Source organism: Carassius carassius, chromosome 45, assembly GCF_963082965.1.
Source record: "Carassius carassius chromosome 45, fCarCar2.1, whole genome shotgun sequence".
In the NCBI taxonomy this organism is placed as follows: domain Eukaryota; kingdom Metazoa; phylum Chordata; class Actinopteri; order Cypriniformes; family Cyprinidae; genus Carassius; species Carassius carassius.
Genome location: NC_081799.1, coordinates 18,876,668 through 18,888,963, shown reverse-complemented (window position 1 = coordinate 18,888,963; position 12,296 = coordinate 18,876,668). Strand labels below are relative to the sequence as shown.

The 12,296-nt window shown below is 35.1% G+C and overlaps 1 long non-coding RNA gene across 1 annotated transcript in view; it reads left to right on the top strand.

Annotated features, from left to right (window-relative positions):
* The window catches only part of LOC132127481 (uncharacterized), a 26,785-nt gene extending 14,489 nt beyond the window's left edge, over positions 1-12,296 (top strand). Inside the window, exons 2-3 of the long non-coding RNA XR_009427530.1 lie at positions 11,477-11,622; positions 11,749-12,296. This is a non-coding gene — a long non-coding RNA (uncharacterized LOC132127481). The remainder of the gene's footprint in view (positions 1-11,476; positions 11,623-11,748) is intronic.

Genomic DNA, 12,296 nt, shown 5'->3' with positions numbered 1-12,296 from the left:
AAACTCATCCGGAAACTCAACCGGCTGCGGCGTTTGTGAGAGGGGTGTGGCCTGAGGAGGCTGGCTCGTCTGGGAAGCCCACACGGTAACCCTCAGATCACCCTGGCCACCCGCTGAAGTAGCCCTCTTATGAGAAGAGGAGCTAGAACGGGGTGTGGCAGAGGGGAATCTATATCTTTTAAGGTAATTGAGTCTCGATCTTAACGCCGAGATGGGTCATGTCCCCGCAATGAGAACACGGGCCATCCACAAACGCCGTCTCAGCATGCTGAAAGCCCAGACATGTGACACAGTGATCATGGCCGTCACGAGGAGCGATATATCGACCGCACCCAGAAACACACGGACGGAATTACATCTTTAAAAAGATGCAAATTCAGCCCGTTTACTCTTTTAGCTCAATAGAAAAAGCTCTTTTAGTGATGCTGAAGTGCTCAGGGGAACGTGGGAGCTGACGCAGGAAACCCAGACGAACCGCTGAATCGCGCCGTCACACCAACACCAGTTGATTCGTCTTGAAACAGCAAGCGATGTGCTCTGCTCCGAAGCGAAAGCTTGAATGCGAGTTGCTCGCGCTGCTCTTTATATACCTGCTCTGCGGGATGGAGCTCGCGATGCAAATTCCGCAGACCAAGGTACTCTGTGTACCATTGGCTCGTTTTGTAACCATTCGAAGGTGATTGGGCTCTCGGGTGAGATCCGATTCGTCAGTCTCTTTCTGACGTAACAGAACGTGACCGTCTGAAAGGGAATCACTGATGTCACATGGACTACTTTAACAATGTCCTTACTACTTTTCTGGCTCTTAAATGTTTCAGTTGCATTGCTGTCTATGGAAGGACAGAAAGTTCTCGGATTTCATTAAATTAATTTTAATTTGTGTTCCGAAGATGAACAAAGTTTTTATGGGATTAGAATGACATCAGGGTGAGTAATTGTTGACAGAATTTTCATGTTTATGTGAACTATCTGTTTAAGTGTAGACATAAGGGGGCCAGATTGACTAAACAGGGCGAATTGTTGATAGAACCCAAAGATACAGACAATGCGCAATTTAAAGGACACAGACACAGCCAGCATTTATTTATTTATTTATTTATAAATAATAAATAAAGTAAACTGACTACAGTGAAGCTTAGTAAATCACTTTGCGGGATTGATTTTGTACTTTCCATTCAGCTGCAGTAGCTGCCTCCATGTGAAAAGTACTCTTTGATGGCAGCCTGATGTTAATTAAGGTGTAAACCTAACTGTAATTGATAGATGTGAGACGCATCGGGGGTAATAAAAATGTAAATAACTAAAAATGTAATAACTTAAACCGTATTTGCTCACTTTAGACTGAATGTATGAGATTATGCATAAGAATTGCATAAGAGTCTTCAGGTTATCCTTCCATATCCTTCCCCCACCCGAATAAAAAAAAAAAGCAAATAAAGAGAGAGAAAAGATGAGCAGAGTCAAAAAACAGGCGAAATACAACAGCCTCTCTGCGATGTAAATGCACAGTGAACCATGATGCCACATTCGCCTCAGTTCCTGCTGCGCTCTCTCTAAACACCTTCTTACTTAACATTTCTAATGCATGGAAAGAAGCTTTGGCTGGTTACATAAATGTAATTATTTTTATTGTTTGTCTCGGGTATGTAGCAGCATTGGGGGATTCTTTGACCAGGACCACCCGCTGCTGCGCTCTACATCATGTAACAATGCTTGAAGGGACACACTTGCAGCTAATGAGGCGCTTGCTAATGAGAATGTGATGCTAAGAATGTTCTTTTTCATCATCTTACAGCCTCAACAATAAGAGAAAAGACTTTAGTCCTGCCAAAAATAAACAGAAATCTATGTAGTTAAAGTTGAGTTAATTTACTAGTGTTTTGAAAATATAATGATAAAAACAGTACAGGTTGTATTAACTTGACATCAACTTAACCGGAGTAGTCGGAAACATAATTGCCTTTTAAGATTAACATATAATTTTGTGTGTCTGGTAATTATTGTGAGTAAATGCATCATTTTCTACACTGTTTTTAGTCTAATTAATTCCATTTTGCATTGCTCACATTGAGAACTGGAAGAGCCACACTCTGTAGCAAAATTCGTTTTTGCTTTAAATTACTGCAAAAATGTTCACTTAAAAAAAAAAGCTGATAGAACAGCTGATAAAAACATAACAAAACTTCAGCCCATCAGTTAAGGTCTTGTGAAGTGAAAAGCTGCACATTTGTTAGAAAGAAATCATTAGGGTGTTTTAACTTTGAACCATGATGTTATTATCAGCAGTTTAAACTCTCATTATCACGGCACCCATTTTCTTCAGCAGAGCAATTGGTGAGCTAAATGTAATGCTAAAATTTCAGCAAATCTTTATTTTTGGAAGAACTATTTCTTTTATTTTCATTTCATGTAGAAATAATTTACTTATTAATAAGTGGATGTGCGTGTACTAAACCAGAATCCTTTTATAGAAACACAAGTATATACAGTAGACACTAACTCCTCACAGAGTTTCTTCTATACAGTATGTCAGTTGACTGAAGTAGCTGTAGATGTATTGTTGCCCGAGGTGTTAATGTTTGCTTTTCAAATAGACTGTGTTTGCATGTAACCTTTAACTGAAATTCATATCTTGGCAAACATATGTATGTTTCCCACTTCATTTTTAATATGCCTGCATTTGTGATTTATGTTGTTGAAAAATTTGAATCCCCTCAGCTCCTTGACCCAATTCCCAGAATATTTCAAGAAGTGTTGTTCTGACCTCTCTCACACACATTTACAAACACATTTGGCCTTTTCCTCTCACCTTCTGCCTACAATCGTTTTTTTTTTCTTTTTCTGTTCTTTCTTGCCACCAGTGTGTTACAGTAAGCTAAAGAAATGTGTGGAAACACTTCCATGCCATGGCCTTTCATGGCACATTCATTACTGTAAGATATTCATGTTTGATCAAAATACAGCATAAAACAGTAATATTATGAAATATAATAACAATTTAAAGTATCTGTTTGGTATTTAAATATATTTTGAAATGTTATTTATTCCCGTTATGGCAAAGCTGAATTTTCAGCAGACAGTACTATATATATATTTTTTTTTTCAGAATTCTTGAAAAGTAGAAAATTCTATATTATATTCTATATATAATTATTATACAGTTGATTATATAGAATATAAAGTTGATATTCTGGTCATTTTTTCCCAGCACATTTGACCAATTCCAAACTACATCAATCTTAATAACTACTATTAATTTTGTATTAAATGATTTATAAGTGTTATATAATTGTTTACAAGGGCTGGAAGTGAAAAATGCCTTAGGTGTGCATATTTATTAAGCAGGTTTTCTTTTACGGATAAAATGCACCATACAAGAGATTAACTCGCACTGAACAGTCTTAAAATTATTAAATACCCATGAAAAATTAAAAACGAATGCCTTTACTGAAGATTTTAGTCAATTGATTGCATCCTTTCCTAACAAATGTATTCATTTTATATTGAAAAAAAGCCTCTAAAGGTTTTGAAAAACATCAGCATGAACATTCTTCAAAATATCTTCTTTTGTGTTCCCTTAAAAAAAGCAATTCACACGTTTGGAATGACATGATTTTGAGCAAATGATGATAAAAAACATCATTTTTATATGACCAAATCCTTTAAGCCACTGGACAGACTGACCATGTCAAATAAAAATATAAGATCTATTCAGCTAAGCCCAGTGATCTCTAAATGTTTAAAGACAAAAACAAAACTGTCCCACATCTTCAATATAGGGCCTTAAACATGATGTGCATGGGGGATAAATGTTAATGCTTTTCCTTGCAGGGCTTTCAACAAGATTTATTTTCTTTAGACCCTGAAAGAATGCTTTCCACCTTGCATGCTTTGTGGGTCACACTTATACACACAATACAACGGCTCTGCTCAGTAGTGACAGGGTGAAAAGATATTCTTGCATTTAATTTTCAGCACTGATAACTCTAAAGAACCAAAGTGATTGTGACTATCAGTGACGTTTTTTCCTTCAGGCACAAGAAACAAACACATTCGAAATGAGAAGCTCATTTTAGTTGAATTACGTAAATTAAGGTTCCTTTCTTCTCACAAGCAAAAGAACAAAACTCCAATTTTTCTTTCATCTCGAAAATCAGGAAGAATTTTGATTAAGGTCCCTCTGAACAAGATGTCTGCTTGCATGACACGTATTTGCTGTCTTTAGTTGTATTTCTTAAACATCTAAATATTTATGAATGCATCATTAATTCAGTGTAATACACTTCATAAAATTCTACCGTCTTAGCAAAGCAACGGCATTTGCTTGAAACAGATGTTTAGGAATCTTGTCCTCTTGTTAAATAGAAAAATGAGCACCGTATCTCATGTTGGCATCAGGTTCTGTCCATCCACACCCAGTAATCTGTGATCACTAAACTAACCTGCAGTCCTGGATTTGAAATGGAAACGTTTAGTAGAGGGAATCAGATAGATATGCTGAGTTTCAAGGCAGGATAAGAGTTTTATTGTAGTCATTTGTGGCGGGATTGTCAGCACGTCCTGTCTGCTATCAGTTGTGGACAGATCTGACCAACTCGGAGCTCAATTTGATCTCCAGTAGAGAGATAATAATCTACATAGAGACAGCCTGTGAGAGAAAGTAGAAAAATCTGATGAATATGAATATATACTAAGGCTGTGCTCAGAATAGCACACTACCATTCCATACTTCCTTCTTAGCTCATTATTTATGGAATGTCTTAAAATTGCAGCTTTATTTCACATAACTTTATTTCATGAGACTTTATATTTTTCTGGTGCAAATGTATTTCTCATAATTGCAACGTAATATCTCACAATTGCGGCTTTATTTCTCATAACTAGGGTGTTTATCTTATACAGTAAAAAGTTAAATTTTTAACAAGCTTTTATACTTATTTAAATGGGACCTTACATTTTAGACATGCACACAAATTAATAAAAATAAATATGATATTCAAATGCTGAATCAAACATTTAATTCAATTAGGTCATGTGAATATAGCATCGTTTTTAAATGTCTAGCTTATGCGCAAGATTGAAAAATAATGTTTATGTACAGTTTATGCTACCAGAATGCATTGTGCTTTGTATTCTGTTCTGAACATAGCCTTTAGAAAAGACGTAAGATTTATGCTTTCCACTGTGACAGGTGTAACATTAAAATGGGGTGTCATTTAATATTTCATCCTGTGCGAGTTAAAGGCTTTGTTGCTGCCTGTGTGGCACTCTATATCCGTACGTTTGTGTTTGTGTATGTGTGTGTTCATTTAAAGCTTGACAGCGCTATCCATGGAGAATGCGGTTTTGCCATGTCTCTGTCGGTGATAAGTGCTTTCCACGGGAGTGGCCGAAATTAGCTGTAACACCCTTACTCGCTGATGTCAAATCTGCCCTCACACACACACACACACACACATACACAGCACAGGCTGAGACATCTGCCAGCACACTAAAAATGAACAAGTCATTTCAGCGTGTCGAGCAAATTTCACACACATCCAAGGCCTCTCTCTGATCTTCGTAAATCACTGCTTGCCTACCGCTTCCTTAATAAACCCCCTTCTTTCATATCCACAGTGTTCCTGCTCTCCGTGACCCTTTCTGGAAGCTTCTTCTTCGCTCTGAAGTGCAGAGCATCACTGAAAAACATCATTTAAAACGTGTCTAATTAAACACGAACTTATTTGCACACTATAACAGAAAAAGGAAGGATTTTCACTTTTGTGGAGAAAATTACTCTTGGTTTAAAAAAAGAAGGACAATTAGATTCACATAAACTGTCAAAAACGTTCAGTGTATACAGCTACATAATCCAGCTATATATTTGTTTTTTTTTGTGTGTGTGTTTTTTAAATATTTAAATATTTGTTTTTTACCACTGTCCCAAGCAACTGACAACTTTTCTTTTCAAACTAATATTTCATGTCAATTTATTGTAGTATTTATTTATTTGCTTGTTTGCTATTGTGGGTTTACTTTGTGATAAGAACCATTCGACTACAAATATGAATATGTAAAATCATTATATTTACTATAATATTATTATTTTGTTGTATATTTTATATTATTGTTATATTAAATATATTGTATGTGTACAGTGTTTATATATGAACCCCTTAAAATGAAAAAAGAACATGCATTGCTGTCGACGGCAACCTACTGTCTCCTAAAACAATGGAATCTGCAACATGGGGCTTCTATACATTTACTGGGTTACACAATTATTAAACATTTATCCATCCATCCATCCACACCTAAAATAAATTTCATGTCAATTTATTTATATATTTTATGGTATAAAGCCCCTTAAATCTCTTTAAAAGTACAAATGTATTGCACAAGAAATCAACTGTTATCCTGGACCACAGATTTTCTTTTTATGCTTTTTTTAAGATTTATACATCTGAAAGCTGATTAAGCTTTTTATTTATGTATGGTTTGTTAGATTAGGACAATATTTGGCTGAGATACAACAATTGAAAACCTGGAATCTGAGGTTGCAAACAATCTTAATATTGAGAAAATCACCTTTAAAGTTGTTCAAATGAAGTTCTTAATAATGCATATTACCAATCAAAATTATGTTTTGTTATAATTATGGTAGGAAATTTACAAAATATCTTCAATATATCATGCACAATATCTTAATTGTGCATGTTTATTTAAAAACTAAATAAGAATCTACCTGTGTGTATCTCTTGCAGGGCCTTTGCTGTTGCAAAAGTATGTTTGAAGGTCAAATACTCTACCATTTAAAAAAACTTTATTTCATGTCATCTGGAGATTACAAACTCTTAGGGAGCTTACATTAAGTTTAAAGAGTTTTTTCAGGCTCTCTTCTGGTCTGCAGACAGATAGAGGGAGACAGAAAGACGCTGGTTATCACTGGAGTCATGGGCCCTGATCAGAGGCAGGGTGTTGGCCCTTATCTTAATGAAGCTGTGCTTATCATGAGCTTGAGGTCACTGCTATCTGTCTAACCTCTGACTGCACCCTCTTTCTTTCAATTAACCCACTCACAAAAGTCTGTCTACACTTTCATACAGACATACGTACATACAGTTTCAGTTAAAAGCTCCTATTCTGCTGTTTTAATTGAAAAATAGAAAAGATTGAGACTTTTATTTTACATGTGTTTTGCAGAGGAACTCTATTCTCATCTCTAAACTCAAAGGCACCTGGCTTCTTGGCTTCAGCAGGCCTCAATTTGTGAGAGGCCCTGGGTTCATATCCCGGACGAGCCCCCAGAGCGGTTAATTTTCAGGCAGACTGTCTGTAGCCTTAGAGCTATCGATCATCAATTGGAAACAGTGCACCAATCCCTGTGGTGTGTAGCAGCAGCAGTCACAGACAGACAAAGTGCCAGAACTAGCTTAACATTTTAAACTTTATTAAGGAAGACTGCTCATATTTATACCACACAGATTCACACAGTAACATACAGGATACTTGGGCATCCAATAAAAGTACTCAGAGTGCTGGGTGGATTTTTATCACCATAGGGAGGTTGTGTACACACACTGCCAACACACATTTCAGTTCAAACAACATTAAAAAATGAATTTTGCATCCGATGACCCCTTTTTTTTTAATTCCTTTAAAATGCACTTCTATCCTGTGAACTTTGTAATTCATTTCTGAAATAAATTTTTAGCACCATGATTCCGGTTGTCTTCAGTGTCAAATGATCAGTCAGAAATCATTCTAATATGCTGATTTGCTGCTATTTCTTATTATTATCAGTGTTGCAAGCTGCTTAGTATTTATTGTGGAAATCATGGAAACATTTTTCAGGATGAACAGAAATGTCAAAAGAACAGCGTTTATTTGAAATATAAATCTTTGTAACATTATAAATGTCTTTACTCTCACATTCGGTCAATTTAATGCATCATTCATAAAATATTATTGATTAATTAATTATTGGTATTATTATTTTTTAAACTCCACGTACATAAATATACATTTAATGTGATAAAGTTGTCCTACTAAAAGCACAACTGGCCCCTTGTTGAGTCAAATCATGACTTTTATAGGTATATACAGTAATATAAAAGACAGATAAAATATAAGTATAAAGAGAAAGCGCACCCTCTCTCGCTCACTCTCTCTTTCTGCATTCATCCCTCTAGACTAGCTTGGCCTGAGGGTATATGCCACTCATGTTTGTACTTACTGCAGTGCCACTTCCTTTAAAACTCGAGCCAAGCTGTCAGTCAAAACTGCCAAGGCCAGGATCAGGTCACAAGCCACTGCAGCCTTCCATGGTGTGTGTGTGTGTGTGTGTGTGTGTGTGTGTTTGTTTGTTTGTTTATGCGTCCGAGGTGCCAATACTGATGAAGTGTTAGATTGGAAGCTTCCTGTTCCACATTTCCACCAAACACTCTCTCGTGTGCCATCGAGTGTTTGGCAGGTGTAGTAGCACTCGTCTGAGGTCTTGACAGGACATTTTAATTGAAATTATAAACATTATGCAAAGTACTGCTTTTATCATAATTACTGATGTATTATGATAGAATTTATTTTAAATTTCTTATTAGAAATTTATATTAAATTGTATGTTTATTTAAAAACAACACGAAACAACATTCTGTAATGTGTCTACTGTAACTGAAGCTGAATATATATATATATATATATATATATATGTATGTGTGTGTGTGTGTGTGTGTGTGTGTGTAGAAATAATTCAAATAATATATTCTTAATATATTTATTGTTTGCTTCAATAATTTAAAAAAATCCTAAATCATAACTAATTAGTTTAATGATGCTATTTAAAAATTGTAAAATTACGTTTTAGTTTTTATTTTATTAAATTGTAATAAGTATTTTTATGAAAAAATGTTTTATATTTTAGTTATTTTTATAAATTATTGTAGTTTATTTTATATCAATTTTATTATAAAAATTTGATTTTATGAATTAGTTATATATATACACACACACACACGTGAAGGAGTCTACTCAAAAGAATATTAGTTTTTGCTATCATAAAATTTCATTTGAGTTAGTCTTGTGCGATGAAGTATTGTGATCCTCTACGTACACAAGATTACTTTGTAGCATGCAGTATGATATTATTATATGCTAGCAGCTTTTTATAGCATATGGCATATTACAGTACATATATTTAGTTTTTGCTATAGTATCAAAATAATTACATTTCTTTGATGTTTTTATTGTTTGCTGAATTTTTGGTGTCGTGTGACAATCCTAATCTACACTCAAGATGATTTATAGCATATCTTTCAATCTGCCATGACATAGTGAGCCGTCTAGAGAACATGGGGTCCAACAACATATTTTTTGCTCAAGGGGACCAAGAAGAAGGTCACTTTAAGAAAATGTACCCTGTTATGTATGCAATGCATATCTTTAATATTACTGAGAGCAGAATTGTAATGTAGGGGTGTAATAACCTCCTGACATCTGCTGAGCAGCTTTCTAAAAGATTCCTATGAGGGGTCTGAGCTCTCTGTTCCTGAACTCTTTTTAATTGGATTCTTCTTTGAATGGCTGTCATCACCTTTCTTTTGTTACACATTTATCACTAGTGACTGATTGTCACCATGGCGACAAGTTCATTCATTTTATTAGAGGTACCAATGACAAATGTCCAACAAGAATCTGTTGGTGAAAATAATGAGGTACAGTATGATACTTGTGGGGATTTAATTGTGTATATATTTTTTATTGTATTGATTATTCATGAAGATATAAAAATTTCTTCATGAACGTATTGGCTCAAATTGTAATTCTTGTTCATTTGCTGTCCAGTTGAGTTGAAGGTTATAGCCACAGATAATAATCCATTCACAGGTAATGATCCATTCAATTGATAGAGAAGTCAATTTTATATTCAATGAATTTTATAGGACATTTAAAATAATCAATTGAAATAGAAAAACACAGAATGACATGTTTAACCCATCACTCAAAACATGCACACACGCGCATCCATAAAGCTGCTATAACAGGCATCCTAAATAGACTTATAGCAAATTAGCGTGAGTGTGTTTGCGTGTGTGTGGGGGATGATGATAACAGAGAGCTTTATGAATTATCCTCATAACACTGACATGTTTATTGTGGCTATTTTCCTCAAAAGGCCTGATTCAGCACTAACTCTGCTGGCATTGTTTCTCATTTGCATTTGGATTTGGAAATTGAGTGTCAGAAACTGTATAGCCAGTAATTATATTTTGCAGTCTGCAATGCTGAAATGTTATTCCAAACCCATTTTTCATTTTGATGCCTTATCTGAGTATTAGTATATTCTAAATGATCCCATGCATTGTGAAAAATGATATTTTGTAAACGTTGAAATGATTTAACAAATAAAATGACAGAACTGTATAGAAATATATTGTTGTTTGATCTTTAACATTAACTTTATATATATATATATATATATATATATATATATATATATATATATATATATATATATATGTAACGGTACGCAAAAATCTTGATTCGGTACGTAATTCGGTTTTAAAGTCACGGTTCGGTTCATTTTCAGTACAGTAAGGGAATGAAATGCAAACATTAAACTGCAGGTTGTCTATTACTATAAACTTTTTTTAACAATTTGTTTACACTTTTTTTAAATACTTTTTAATAAAATATATATAAAATAAAAAAGAATAGGAAATAAAATACTGCTGCAAAGTTCTCCACTAAATAAAATACTCTCAGTCTCAAACCAATATCATATAATAAAATATAATGAAAAATATAAATAAATAACTATGATTACAGTGCAGCATTACCAATCCCAGCTTTAGGCCTGCTCGTATTTAAAAAATATATATAACTTTTCCAAAGTGTAAAGTGCAGCATCAACAGTTTCAGTTTTAAGACCTGCTCAGATTTCGTTATTGCGTTGGACCGATCAGAATTAAGAGCAAGGTCTGTTTAAATGCCGACGGGAGCTGTGTTTGAATTACAATCATTTTTTCCCTAGTTGTAGTGATGTTCACACTCGCGGGATGCGTTTTGAAAACCTTAGGTCGGTGACACACTGGCATATTGCAGCTGTCAAACAGTCTATTTTGCCGTCAATACTGTTGACGTTGTCCTTTATCAGTAGGCTTTATATTTATGCTCAACATGAAGTATAGATATTGTTGTCGTGAAGACAAGATCCTACAAAAGGAGCAGCGCGCCAGCGCGAGATTTGCGCTGAACGCGGAGACTTCCGCCACTTAATATGTTCGTTTGGAAACACGAAAATGTATGTTCCGCACACAAAATATTGCATTCGGTCATTCGGTACACACGTGCACCGTACCGAAAGCCCTGTACCGAAACGGTCTGGTACGAATACATGTACCGTTACACCCCTAATATATATATATATATATATATATATATTAATCTAATTAGCTGATGTAATTATAGTTACTCCAATCATTTCTTTTTTATTCAGGACAAAGGGAAATAGTGGCAGTGATAGAAAATGGAAGACAAGGACAGGAAGTGACACAAGCTGGACTTGCATTGACCACCTGAGCAGCACAATTCAAAATCATGTGCACTAGTCTATGGCTTTGACACAACATTCAATTCTCTTTTGTAAGTGCCGTGTTCCGTCCTCTATTGTGTTCTTTGCATGGCAGCTTTATTATTCCATTGAAATATGTCCTAAAAGTGGATTTGATAAGTCTCCACATCGCCTGTGAACAAACTCCCTATCTTCAGTGAAACTCTCTACAGATTCTGTCATTGAAGCCTGCTGTGGGACAGGAGGAGCGAGCAACTCTTTGTGGCCATGAAGACATCTCTGTTCAATGTGATGCTCGGTTGAGAAGCCCCCCTGCTGCTCTGAAAGCCTTTTGGAGGCTTCAATGAATTCTTTTTTTTTAAGACTTGCATTGCGCTCTGAAGTAAGTTTCAAAAACCTGTGTGTACCGAGTGTAGAGTTGGGGTGGGTCAGCCTGTTGAGAATTGATGATTCCTCTGCCACAAGAAGTTCAAATGGTCTTGCATGAAGTGTGTATAAACAAGATAGGAGTAAACATGTTTACTTAAAGGTACGCTACGGAAAGTTTTTCTTTAGAAATGAACAAGATACTAGTATGTAAAAATGTTTCCTTTCCAAATAACTTTATGTTTGAACTACAGACATAGAGTCCATAATTCCAGTGTGCTTTTAAAGGGACAGGTATAAAATCTTTAGTCCTACCTTGACGCCTGCTTATAATAAGGTATTTATAAAGTTACATTTGGACCCAAATCAGTTTTTACAA